Here is a 14,333-nt window from a genome sequence, read left to right as displayed (position 1 = left end):
TATACCTCAAGTCTCTGTCTGTACACTATAGCAGTGCTCCCAGTCAGAAGTTGGCGTCTTTGATACCCAAATCAAATACATTATATGTGTCCCCCTGTCATATGGTATCTCCAGAAGTATTCTTCCAATATTTTCATTCTGAAAATATTTTCAATACAAAATACTTCTTGACTGAAATTGATTGTGCAGAAGGTAAAATCTTGCCTTTTAGGTATTGTTTTTCTTTCGGTGGTCCATGTTGGTGTATGTTTTACATAGTGTCTTATTGACCCACTCAGTGGCACATCAAAAAAATAGATATGGAGAGGGACTGCATGTTTCAAGGATGTCAGAAACTGGGTGATGAAAAAACCCACTAATGAGGGCGAAAGACCTTGTTCTTACCTCGTGAGTATAAACGTTATAAATTACTAAAGCAGTCTGTGGTAACAGTGGATGGCACAGTGCATCAGAGTCCTCTGACACCGGCGAGGACCGGGAAGTACCTTTTGATATGCTAATGAGTTGTATCTGATATTGTGGCATTGGTAAGTTATATTTAATGATAAGCTTGGTGACCTGCCATAAGCAAAGCCATATGAGCATTAATTGTTTAGAGAAATAGATTTAAGAAAAATAGGACGCTTCTCTCTGCCCTCAATGGCACCTCTTCAAAGAAATCGTAGAAGATTGTTTCCAAACATATTAATTATATGATATTTATTGTACTGTATCCTATACAGGGTACCCTATTGCAATTATTCAAACCTACATAGACCAAATAATTGTGATAGTTGTAAATGATATTGTAAGTAATATAAAGCTGGTATAGTTTATCTTTATGGAAAGTAGCTGGCAGGCAACTCTTATGTGATGATAACTGTAGTGAGTTTCCATCCGGTCTGAGAAGAAAAAAGAGAGAGTGTGCGAGAAAGAGTGAGAGAAACAGAAAGTGTTAGAGAGAGGGAGGAAGAGGGAGATACAGATTAAGGGAGAGAGAGACAGAAAGAGAGACAGGGAGAGAGACCCCTCATCTATTAAATATGAGACCTCATGTTTTCATCAGTGAGTATATGTGATGAAATCTCCCCATAACGAGGACTGAGTACCTTGTTCTCGCCTCCAGAGGTTTAACATTATGAATTATAAACGACTGCATGGCGGAGCGGTTCAACTGGACTCTGAAGTCCTTCCTTCTGAGATGGACAAAGACATCTAGCGAGGGCCCACCACTGAAATGTTAATAGAACTTATCAGTCGTACATTTTTACTGTTTAATGAATGGCTTGGTGGCCTGCCATCGCCAAACTATAATCATCATGCATTCTTTATTCACACATTGGCAACAGCGAAAGTAGAACATTTACACCCATACTGACTTTGTTACATAGTTATACTCCTATGTTTATCATTTGTTTTTGTCCTTTTGATCAGTCTTTACACTGGTCCTGCAATTAGTATGAATATGAATATAGGGCCAAATCTGTTCCTGGAGAGCTACCTTCCTGTATGTTTTCGCTCCAACCCCAGTTTTAACTAACCTGATTCAGTTTATCAACTAGCTAAATATTAGAATCAGGTGTGCTAGATTAGGGTTGGGGTGAGCCCTGATATAGGTTATAATGTGAATAAATCAATTTGATAGTGTATTATTCTTAGTACATTTCTCAAAATAGCCAATATCAATGGCCTCATTCACTCAACTCTATTGAAACTACTGTTAAGTCAAAGGGTAACTAACTGAAGGATCATCAGACCACTCGGTGAAAGGTCTAAGAAAAACTCTCTAGCTTCAAATGTAAAACATACAAGTCATTACAAATTAACATAGTTCCAACTACGGTACATCGTTTCCCTTCGCTGGCCTGCCCTGGACACGTTGGCAGGTTGAACATCAGTGTCTTACAAAGAAGACTCCATTTCAGTTTCATGGAGACATGCCTTGCCTAGTTCAAGGGAAACTTCACCGCTGAACATTATTTGGGGTGTTTTTCCAGTTTCCTACATAATTATGAGGTGTTTCAGACATAATTATGCACCATAGCGGTATTTTAGAATTTTTGCCCGGGAGAGTTCAGCCAATGATGTCATGGGTTTAGTCATGTTTTGTTGCAATTATTGTGGCCTTTGTGTTTTGACGATTGCATGACGATCACGCTAGCAGTGAGTAGATATGATTGTCCTTGTTCAATAGATAGGAACAATGTTCCTAGCTGCCACATCATTGCAGGATATCTAGACCAGGAAGGCAAATGGCAAATAAGTCATTTGTTTGGCTGTTGGTATCTAGTTAGCAATAAAAGCTCTCTTTTCACACAAGGCAGTGCTGCTCAGTAAAGTATAATTTTGTGATCGATTCAACCATAACAGGGCTTACTAGTAACACTACAAGCCAAGCTAGCCATGTTGAGGTAGCTTTGTTTGCTTTACCCAAAAATGTACTGTAGCCTAATGTTATAGGTAGTTAGCTAACGTTAGCTAGCTAGCCTCAATGTATCTTTTTAAAACTGGAGAAATGTTTTGATGATGATAACGAAGAGTAATGAAATTACTTTGGCTTTATGACTTGTATTAGTCTTTGAATAACTATACCTGTGTGCTGTAGCTAGCTAGGTAACGTGTGTCTATGATATGTGTAATGTTCTTTATTGTGCTGCAATATGAATACAGACAGTACACAACAATTGCCCATAATAGCATGTTTGTAATTATTTTACAGGCAATACCACTTAGTGGCCTAGGGATTATATGTGTAGTTTGTTCTATGTGGGGAGAAGCTAGGCACAGGACACCGAATCCCCTTGCCTGCGTGTGTTGTTTGGGCCATTCAAACAATTTATCCTTCACATGATGGACAGTGTCGGATACAAATAAGTGGATGACTCGGGGAGATGTGAAAGGTCCATAACAACAATCTCCCATTGTATCAAAGTGACTCCGAACATCTCACTGCACCCACCAAACACACCATATATAAATATTCCCTTTGTAGACCTGTAGTATTTATTATAGGCGTTAGTAGTATATTTGTCTTTACTGCATACAGTATATGTCATACATTGCCATAATGTTTCTGTGTACTGCTGTATAAACTCACCTCGCTCCCCAGAGCAAATTAAATTTGTCTTGAATACAATCCATGTCTACTTATTTGCTACATTGACAGACGAATCTACTGATTTATTCAAATGCTTACTTGCCAACAAATTGAAGTTGAAATGATACAACAACTCCCTGCATAATTTGTTTTAGCAGTAAGATTGTAGCTAGTTACTTCCCCCAAAAATGATGAATATCACAAAGAATAGATCCAGAAGTAGAAGTCAGCACTTTATTGGTTTCTGATGCAGCTGGAATCACTTAGTCACTTGTCAATACACATATCCAAAAATATTACATAAACATTTTATCAAACTCCATTATATACATGTGTAAAAGAGCTAGCAATATCTATACACAATGCAATTGTGAGCATACTAGGCATTCTATATTATATGACAACATCAGTCTAATATGGATGTTGTGTTGGCTGAATATTCCAGGCAGAGTCCTGAAAGTTCTTGTCTTATGTTAGGCAATGGCAACTTGTCTGGCAGAACTTCATGACCTTGGACTCATAGACTATACACTTTTTCTCTTGCCAGCCCCGTGCAGTCTTTTCCTCTTCCGAGTCAGATGATCTTGAGGTTGTTCACAGCTGAAATGGGTCTATAGGATCTCTGCTACTAAAGCTGGTGTCACGGTCAGCAGCAGCAGGATTAGTCTGTAGTCTGTGATTAACCAACATTTTTTTTGTTGTAAAATGGTAGCCTAGTGGTTAGAGCGTTGGGCCAGTAACCAAAAGGTTGCTGGATCGAATCCCCAAACTGACATGGTAAAAGTATTTCCATTCTGCCACTGAGCAAGGCAGTTAACCCACTGTTTCCCGCGCGCTGAAGACTTGGATGTCGATTGAGGCAGCCCCCCGCACCTCTCTTATTCAGAGGGGTTGGGGTTAAATGCGCAAGACACATTTCAGTTGTACAACTGACTAGGTATCCCCCTTTCCCTAATACACACTCAAACAAGGTACGATATCCACCCATCCCCCTCGTGTCAATACATCATGCTGACTAACCTTCACACACAATACCCACCGCCAGCAGACCTCAATCCACACCATCCCCTTCTTATTAATAACTCTGCTTTACTCCAATTAAGACTTCAAGTTTTGCATAAACAATCAACTAAGCCTCCATAATACAGAGAGAACTAAGTTGTAGCCTACTTATAAACACGCCAACTAGGACAAGACACAGGCCATGTTTATGCCTAGCTCCAGCATATTTATTTGCTCATCGTGGAGTCATGGAAAGATTTACAGTAGCAAAGGTGACTTACAGTGCATTTGGAAAGTAATCAGACCCCTTGACTATTTTTAAATGCTTTACACCCTTATTCTAAAATTGATTAAATTGTTTTTTTCTCTCATCAATCTACACAATACCACACAATGACGAAGCAAAAACAGTTTTTAAAAAATGTTTGCAAATTAGTAAAAAAATAAACTGAAATATAACATTTGTATAAGTATTCGGACCCTTTACTCAGTACTTTGTTGATGCACCTTTGACAGTGATTACAGACTCATTTCTTCTTGGATATGTCACTACAAGCTTGGCATACCGGTATTTGGGGAGTTTCTCCCATTCTTCTCTGCAGATCCTCTCAAGCTCTTTGAGGTTGGATGTAGAGTGATGCTGCACCGCTATTTTCAGGTCTCTCCAGAGATGTTCGATCGGGTTGAAGTCCGGGCTCTGGCTGGGCCACTCAAGGACATTCAGAGACTTGTCCTGAAGCCACTCCTGCATTGGCTTGGCTGTATTCTTAGGGTCATTGTCCTGTTGGAAGGTGAGCCTTTGCCCCAGTCTGAGGTCCTGAGCGCTCTGGAGAAGGTTTTCATCAAGAATATCTCTGTACTTTACTCTGTTAATCTTTCCCTCAACATGATGCTACCACCACAACATGATGCTGCCACCACCATGCTTCACCGTAGGGATGGTGCCAGGTTTCTACCAGACGTGACGCTTGGTATTCAGGCCAAAGCGTTCAATATTCGTTTCATCAGACCAGAGAATCTTGTTTCTCATGGTCTGAGAGTCTTTTAGGTACCTTTGTGGCAAACTCCAAGCGGGCTGTCGTGCCTTTTACTGAGCAGTGGCTTCTGTCTGGCCACTACCATAAAGGCCTGATTGGTGGAGTCCTGCAGAGATGGTTGTCCTTCTGGAAGGTTCTCCCATCTCTACAGAGAAACTCTACAGCTCTGTCAGAGTGACCATCGGGTTCTTGGTCACCTCCCTAACCAAGGCTCTTCTCCCACGATTACTCAGTTTGGCCAGGCGGCCAGCTCTAGGAAGATCCTTGGTGGTTCCAAACTTCTTCCATTTAAGAATGATGGAGTCGGGACCTTCAATGTTCTTGGGGACCTTCAATGCTGCAGAAATATTTTGGTACCCTTCCCCAAGATCTGTGCCTCGACACAATCCTGGCTCGGAGTTCTACGGACAATTCCTTCGAACTCATGGGTTATTGTGTGTCATTTGATGAGGATTTTTAATTTAATATTTAATCAATTTTAAAATAAGTCCGTAACGTAACAAAATGTGGAAAAATGGAAGGGGTCAAAATACTTTCCAAATGCACTGTATACTAGTTTCTGGTGTTGATGACGCTACCGATGTTGATGGTATCGGACTCTGTAAATGGACACACAGGCCAGTCACGTTAGCCTCTGTGGTAGTTAGCTGGCTGGCTATGGGTTAGATGCAGTCTGGTAGGCTGTAGCTAACTTTAACGTTCGCTTGCAAAGTTACAAATCACATTGCCAGATAGCAACAGAAAATTACATTGATTTGCTTTGGAATATCTAGCCAGCATATTAAGAAAACTAACTAGCTTGGTTTAGATAAACAAATGTAGTTCGCTAGCTACATTACCTCTGCTCGACTTCTTAGCAAGGTAACCAATGAAATGTTACCCCAGCAGTCTGTGCTTGCTTGTTGTTTGCACATCCATGTAATGAGCACCACACCATGACTAAACTTCACAGGTTGTCGACACAAAAATATGAATAAATAGTTGTTCGCAAGCTGATGTTCAATGAACGAGTGGCTGGTCCAGTGAGTAATTTTAGCAACCTGTTGACACCCATTCTCAGCTGGATCCACCTCGACAAGGGCAGTACTACATCCTGAAATCACTATGAATGATGGATATTGTGGTTTTCTTTTAACCAGGAAATTCACATGGCGCACTTTATACCGGAGAGATGCAGAAATGCTTGTATTTGGATGTAGTGAGGAAATTCTAGATTTTTCTGACACGCATATAACATATGAATGGACATATACCTTGAAAGAGCAGCAGTGAAATGTCCCTTTTAAATTGGAGTCCATGACTCTTAAACCAGAAAGAAAGTGTGTGTAGCCCCTATAGCTCTTAGTGCAAGGGGCCCTGACTAGGAGGGGAGGGGATGATGTTGGCTTGGCATGAATCCGCCTGTTCCTTGATATGCATCAGGCTGTTTCTTTAGCCGGGCCTTGTTAATGATTTTAAATGGGCACCCACGTTCTCTGTGACAGCCCGCATCTGTCTGGCAGGGCAGGCTCTTACTGTGTGTGTGTGTGTGCGTGTGAGCTGCAAGACTGCAACACGACCCCTAGTCTGTAGGAGTTATTGGTCTGTCTCTCAGGTTGTGGTTCGCCAGTTGTAGGAACATGTGCACAGAATAGGTACTTCATACCGGGACAGTAAAACATTCAAAGCTAAACCTGGCCTGGCTTTAAGCAGATTCTCTTTCAGCAAGGGAAGAGGGATGTGTAGGCATAGATAGACACAAGCTGTGTTCAAATACCCATAATATCATACTGTATACTACATACAGTGCCTTGCGAAAGTATTCGGCCCCCTTGAACTTTGCGACCTTTTGCCACATTTCAGGCTTCAAACATAAAGATATAAAACTGTATTTGTTTGTGAAGAATCAACAACAAATTGGGACACAATCATGAAGTGGAACGACATTTATTGGATATTTCAAACTTTTTTAACAAATCAAAAACGGAAAAATTGGGCGTGCAGAATTATTCAGCCCCCTTAAGTTAATACTTTGTAGCGCCACCTTTTGCTGCGATTACAGCTGTAAGTCGCTTGGGGTATGTCTCTATCAGTTGTGCACATCGAGAAACTGAAATTTTTCCCATTCCTCCTTGCAAAACAGCTCGAGCTCAGTGCGGTCGGATGGAGAGCATTTGTGAACAGCAGTTTTCAGTTCTTTCCACAGATTCTCGATTGGATTCAGGTCTGGACTTTGACTTGGCCATTCTAACACCTGGATATGTTTATTTTTGAACCATTCCATTGTAGATTTTGCTTTATGTTTTGGATCATTGTCTTGTTGGAAGACAAATCTCCGTCCCAGTCTCAGGTCTTTTGCAGACTCCATCAGGTTTTCTTCCAGAATGGTCCTGTATTTGGCTCCATCCATCTTCCCATCAATTTTAACCATCTTCCCTGTCCCTGCTGAAGAAAAGCAGGCCCAAACCATGATGCTGCCACCACCATGTTTGACAGTGGGGATGGTGTGTTCAGGGTGATGAGCTGTGTTGCTTTTACGCCAAACATAACGTTTTGCATTGTTGCCAAAAAGTTCAATTTTGGTTTCATCTGACCAGAGCACCTTCTTCCACACGTGTCTCCCAGGTGGCTTGTGGCAAACTTTAAACAACACTTTTTATGGATATCTTTAAGAAATGGCTTTCTTCTTGCCACTCTTCCATAAAGGCCAGATTTGTGCAATATACGACTGATTGTTGTCCTATGGACAGAGTCTCCCACCTCAGCTGTAGATCTCTGCAGTTCATCCAGAGTGATCATGGGCCTCTTGGCTGCATCTCTGATCAGTCTTCTCCTTGTATGAGCTGAAAGTTTAGAGGGACGGCCAGGTCTGTGTAGATTTGCAGTGGTCTGATACTCCTTCCGTTTCAATATTATCGCTTGCACAGTGCTCCTTGGGATGTTAACAAATCAAAAACTGAAAAATTGGGCGTGCAGAATTATTCAGCCCCCTTAAGTTAATACTTTGTAGTGCCACCTTTTGCTGCGGGAAATTGGGAAATATTTTTGTATCCAAATCCGGCTTTAAACTTCTTCACAACAGTATCTCGGACCTGCCTGGTGTGTTCCTTGTTCTTCATGATGCTCTCTGCACTTTTAACGGACCTCTGAGACTATCACAGTGCAGGTGCATTTATACGGAGACTTGATTACACACAGGTGGATTGTATTTATCATCATTAGTCATTTAGGTCAACATTGGATCATTCAGAGATCCTCACTGAACTTCTGGAGAGAGTTTGCTGCACTGAAAGTAAAGGGGCTGAATAATTTTGCACGCCCAATTTTTCAGTTTTTGATTTGTTAAAAAAGTTTGAAATATCCAATAAATGTCGTTCCACTTGTTGTTGATTCTTCACAAAAAAATACAGTTTTATATCTTTATGTTTGAAACCTGAAATGTGGCAAAAGGTCACAAAGTTCAAGGGGGCCGAATACTTTCGCAAGGCACTGCATTTAAGGAGTGTATATACTATTAGTTCATTTTAGTATACTGTGAACAAACAGTATCCGTTCCATTGAGTGTACTAGCACTTTGCCTGTCTACCGGAAAGTTGATGCTGTTGCTATGCAACTTCTTGCTAGCTTGTTAGCATAGCTAACAAATTACCAGCTAGACATTTTACTTCTTCATTAGCAATGTCCGTTAAGAACACACAACGACTATACCTTTTAGCTAAGCTAAGAATGCTGTGAATAAGTCAATAAACGTTGGGTAGTTAGTTAGATACCATTTAGTTAATATACTGGCAAGCAGGGACGGAACTAGAGATTCATGGATAGGGGGGCTAAGTTTCTTTTAGGGGGGTCTGGGCATACTCCCCCCGGTTGGTAAGGCTAGCGTAGCTAACAAAATGTCACCGAACAGAAGTGTAACATAAGTTATTTGAAAAGGCATAATTTTTTTACATCGCTCAATATTTTCTTAACATTTGTCATAATTAGTTAAGGCAATGAATTTGTATCCGCTCTCGTCGGACTAGGCTGATTATTTTCTGACATTTTCTTCAAATCTGAAAATGCCATGCCCATTTTCAGAAGAAATGCATTAAGGGCCCTAAAAGCACAGAAATAATTTCCACTGCTTGTATACATCGTATTTTGGAAAATGTAGTACGACATCCGGGAACCTTTTGGCATAATTTGACCAATAAGCATACTACATACTCAATTTACATCACAAATAGTGCGGTTAGTAGGAGTATTTGAACACAGTCTTTCTGTTTTGCCATTTTATTTTAATTGTCCTCTAGTAAGCAGGGTGCATTGTCTTCAATGTTATGTTTAAAAAAAAGAGGTTAGCCCAGAAAACCAGAGGTAGATTTTTCTGTTATACTTTTACACTATACACTGTCTTTATGTAACCCTCAGATTGGAGTTGAGTTCAACAGTCACCATTGTGCCCTGTTGTGTCCTTCCCCCCACTCCACATACACTGGCTGTACAAATGTGGACTGTAGAGTGTAACCACTAGCCTAAACTCTGGGTCTAGTGACTACACTAGATGGATGAAGTGTGATTAGTTTCGTTAAGAGAGTGGTGAGCTAGTGATAAGGATGGAGCAGTGTGTTAATCACGCCCCTGGTGTCCGTAAAGATGGTGAGCGAGTAAAGGTCAGGGTGAGATGGGTTCCGAGGGGTGATGGGGAGGTTAAGGCATCCACATGCTTCCAATCTGAAACAGTTCGGGACAGTTTGTGAATATATTATGACAACATTTTGTGAGGTTTTTGTTCATTTTGGTCTTCGGGCAAAGTTTTTTCCACTGTTTGTGCACACACATTTTTCTCTCGGTGCAACCCGAATTTCAGTAGCCGAAGTCTACGCCCAATCGTCGGTCATTGTTCAGCTGTGGGGATTCTTTAATGAAGTGTTTGTTGTTATTCAATGGTAGACGAATCATTTCCATGCACATTTTTTCACTTGAAAAATACTGCACCAAACATCTTAGTTAGATGTAAAATTGCGTAACTAAAATATCCTCAGCAAAAAGCATAAACATTTGACAGATTTCTTAAATTATTTTAGACTTATTCTGACTATTTTGAGGAAGTGTATACTGGCTACATCATCTCAAGATGGACAAAAGGTACTATTGCCACCTTTTTCTCGAGTTTGGCTAGTCGCCAGCCGACCGAAGCGTGCATAAGGCTTTTGAGGTGTGCGTGAGAGCGGGAGCAATAGACCTCTCATGGTCACTGAGGTGCTGAGGTGCTCTGCTCTGGAGAAGGTGCTCCGGAGGTTAGGCTGCGGGCAGAGAAAAATGTTACCAGAAAAAAAGGCTACCCGCCTGGTTGTCCACAGGCAGCATCACTCCAAAGGGACAGACCCAAATCTACCTGAGAAAGGGATTTCTGCTCTTTCTTTCTTTCCCACTAAATGGGAATACCTAGTCAGTTGTACAACTGAATGCCTTCAACTGAAATGTGTCTTCCACATTTATCCCAACCCCTCTGAATCAGAGAGGTGCAGGGGGCTGCAATAATCAACATCCATGTCTTTGGTGCCATGCTCAGGGGCAGAGCAAAATATTTTTACCTTGTCAGCTCGGGGATTCGATCCAGCAACCTTTCGGTTACTGACCCAACTCTCTAACCACTAGGCTACCTGAGGCCCTTACTCTGCTGTGGTACTGTGGCCCCATGAAAAAGCAGGGAGAGAATAGAGGATCTGAGACTCAGCGGTTAGCAAGTGCTGTCTGACCTCTACCTCCTCCCTTATATGTTGAACTAACTCCATGGTCCTCCTCTGGTGTTTTAAACTTAAAATCAAATAATAAATATCCTGATGAGTGGAATATTCTCTGTACTTTTTAAGATATTCATAACGTTACTCTAACTGCACAACGTGGATGAGTGCCTTCGTATTTGTTCCCTTTGTCTTTAAAAAGAGTAATCAAGACAATGCAAGAGATAAATAGTTCTGGTTACTGTCTTGCACAAGACACCACCTCCATTGACCTTATTATTTTGAAAACAGCTTGACACACACATTTGAAAAGCCCATAATATATGTATCTTTAATTTCCCCAGTATATAGTCATGTTGGGAAAGAAAGGACCAACTCTATCCAGTGTCATCTATTTCATGACATTGTATCAATATTGCATTTGTATCAATACTGCATTGGCTAAGACCCGATACCTGAGAAGACTATACCAGGCAGGTCTTACAGGAAGGCCAAGCTATTGACTGGTTCGGCCCAATTCTGCTTTCCTGTCAGGGCGCTCCTCTTCTATAACACACAGAGACAGATATCATTACAGAGCGGGAAAGACGTTCATTTTATTTTTATGGTCATGTTCTGTCAAACTGTATAGATCCTCCTAAAATGGTGTCTTACAGTAAATAGGTTATATTTCATATCTAATATGTTTTAAAATAGGTTCATACAGAGTCTGTCCTGGGCTCAGCTCAATACATTTCTTCATACTTATACATTCCCTTGACTCTAAGTCTACATCAGTGTAAAACAGAGCTCCTTGGAAAACAGATTGTGTTATACTGAGGAGTTTCAGAAGTTACTCTGCCTCTGTCGGTAGTCATTATAGCAAGTTCAAGTCTGAAAAAGTTGTTGCCTGTATAGGCTTCAGCACAGGGTCTGATACACTTCTGTTCTCTTGCCAGAAATTGGACACGGGTTTGGTTTTGCATTTTACAGTTGATTCTCTGGATAGTTGTTACATGAAATAAATACATTCCTATGCTGAGTTCAGATTAATATTTAAGATGCTTAGAACACTACTGTGATCACAATGGGGGAAAAATGTGTGTGTGTGTGTGTGTTTGTGTTTGTGTGTGTGTGTGTGTGTTAATTAATTAATTAAATCAGCACAGTATAGTACATCAATGCTTAAAGTAACAGTATAGTCTCTGTATTGTCTCTTTCCTATAGATTGATAGAGCTGAACACTTTGACAGAGTTATGTCTCTAATGTGGTTATGAAGCATAAATCATTCTGTAATAAAAATACATCTCTGATATTGGTTGTTTCTTTGGAATGTTCTTCTGCCTCTTGCTTCAAAGCTTCTAGTTAAAGTGAAGAAAATAAACTGTGTGCTTTGGGCACCGTCTGCCTAACACACGTAAATCTCTCCTTACAAGATGTGTCCACACACACACACACACACACTCGCACACACAGCGTCCAAAGACAACACGTTAGGAGTTGAGAGCAATATATGGATACTTTAGGGGATTTGCTGACAGCCTTTCTCTCTCTCTCCTTCTTTTTCTCTAACAGCACGCTGTTCCCAACATGCTCTGTTTAATCCAGGTCTCCGACTCTGAGATGTATATTTCCTGTTTTGGGTACCTGATATGGATCTGTCGGTCAGCCCTGGATGGGCTGTAGAGTTCTGGTTCTCCCCTTTCCCCCCCAGTGCCCCCCCCCCCTAGGCAACCCCTGCCCTTTGCCTTTTCTAAATGGGGGGGGGTTACACATCCAAAATAATAACAGTAGCTAGCTGGACAAAAACAAGATCCACTACATAAAGAAAACGGGAATGTCTGCTAAACGTAGACCTCTAAAAAGACCCCCACCCCTCACCCAATGTAACTCTAACTCTTATCAACCTGAACTAAGAGCCTTCCACGCCTGCTTTCATCCACTAATGTACCCCTTCACGCTCACAGTTCAAGTGAACAAAAATAAACCACTGAGGAGTTAAACAGAAATGTGTATAAAACTGTAAACACAGGCAGGGGTGCTTATGTAAACAGGTCTGTTCCTATAGCTGGGGTACATGGGCTACAGGCTATTCATATGGCTGGTCTTCTAGGCTACAGCAGGACAGGCTGAGGCCAGAGGAGTCCATCTTTTCTGAGAATGTTGTCGGAGAAAGTTAATTCCAATATTGATTGTGAACAACCAGAGATATATTATTGCCACAATTGATAAAATCACAGTTCTTTACTGTGCTTAGCTAATTTGACACTTCACCTAAAAAGAGCTATTGGCCTATAGCCATCGCCAGTATTAGAGCGCTTTGACTGTGCTGTTGCAGCTCTGTTAAGCTCACAGGAAATTGACTTGTAGCGACAATAGAATTTCTCCTCAAGCTGGGGGAGTTAGTTTGCTAGTAATTACAGATCTAAGGTTACACTGCTGACAACGGCTGGTAATACCACAGCATTAGCAATTAGTCTCCTTATGGATGGCTTTTAGTAGTAGAGAGAGTCACATATCACATGTTCAATCCCCTGCACCTGTAAGCCAGACAGACTTTGTCTAAGTAAAATCCAGTCAAATAAACAGACAAAAGGAAGGGTTTTAAAACATGTTTCTTTTGGTTTAAATAACAAACTGAAATGGTTTAACTTTTTTTCATTATTTGTTGGGGTCACCTTTGTCCAAAATAAGCGCAAGGTCAGCTTAGCTTGACGATGAGTAGGAGAAGAAATTCAATAAACATTGTGTGGTCAGTGCAGCAGTCAGCTGCGTGAATCCTGTCTGAAACAAGAAAGCACTATGTCCCAAATGGCACTCTATTCTCTGTAGTGCACTACTCTTGAACAAGGCCCACAGGGAATAGAGTGCCATATGGGACAAGCCCAGTGTGGCCCACGGCCCTGACACCAGGGCTACTGGCCTTCCTCCAAGGACAGAACGCATGCAGGCAGGCATGCAGACGGCATGACTACAGTAAACTGTGTGACCAGCAAAATAAGCAGACAGGGTAGCCTGAGTAAATGCAGCAGACCCAGGAATAACAAACAAACAGAGGCATCCCAGATCAACACTCTGTCCTGGCGGGAGACGAGTATACAGTTCTCCTAGAACAGGGTCAGGAAGGAAGGAACAGCCAATCCAAGAACCAATCTATGCCTTATGTTTTCCATTGTGTAGCGTTGAAGTCTCCTCCATTTTTCTTGTTTGGTGGGTAGTGCAAATGAGGGCAGAATCAGTTCAGATCTGCACATATCCCCTGCACTATGCAATGGAGTAGCAGCATTTCCTCCACTCTGAGAAAGTCCTTTCTATCACTAGTTAAATTACAGTATATACAGTACACCCTGTAATTATACTACAGCCTTGAGACCTCAATGTATGGTTGTCATGGTCCTGAGTAACATGTAAACAAGCCGCTACCAGCCTTATGGAAAACTAGTTTGTAATCTCATACATCAGACAGCTCTGGGAAAAGTGTTGGAGGATGAGAAGAAGGATGGATTTGGGAAAAATAAATAGTAATTTTCATA

The 14,333-nt window shown here is 41.2% G+C and overlaps 1 protein-coding gene across 1 annotated transcript in view; it reads left to right on the top strand.

Moving 5' to 3' along the window:
- Positions 1-14,333, top strand: part of gli2a (GLI family zinc finger 2a) — a 102,908-nt gene that overhangs the window by 21,549 nt on the left and 67,026 nt on the right. The window lies entirely within an intron of this gene.

The sequence above is a fragment of the Oncorhynchus kisutch genome, linkage group LG2 (genome assembly GCF_002021735.2).
Source record: "Oncorhynchus kisutch isolate 150728-3 linkage group LG2, Okis_V2, whole genome shotgun sequence".
Taxonomy (NCBI): domain Eukaryota; kingdom Metazoa; phylum Chordata; class Actinopteri; order Salmoniformes; family Salmonidae; genus Oncorhynchus; species Oncorhynchus kisutch.
The sequence above is the reverse complement of the archived record's forward strand: the minus strand, read 5'-3'. Positions and strand labels throughout refer to the sequence as shown.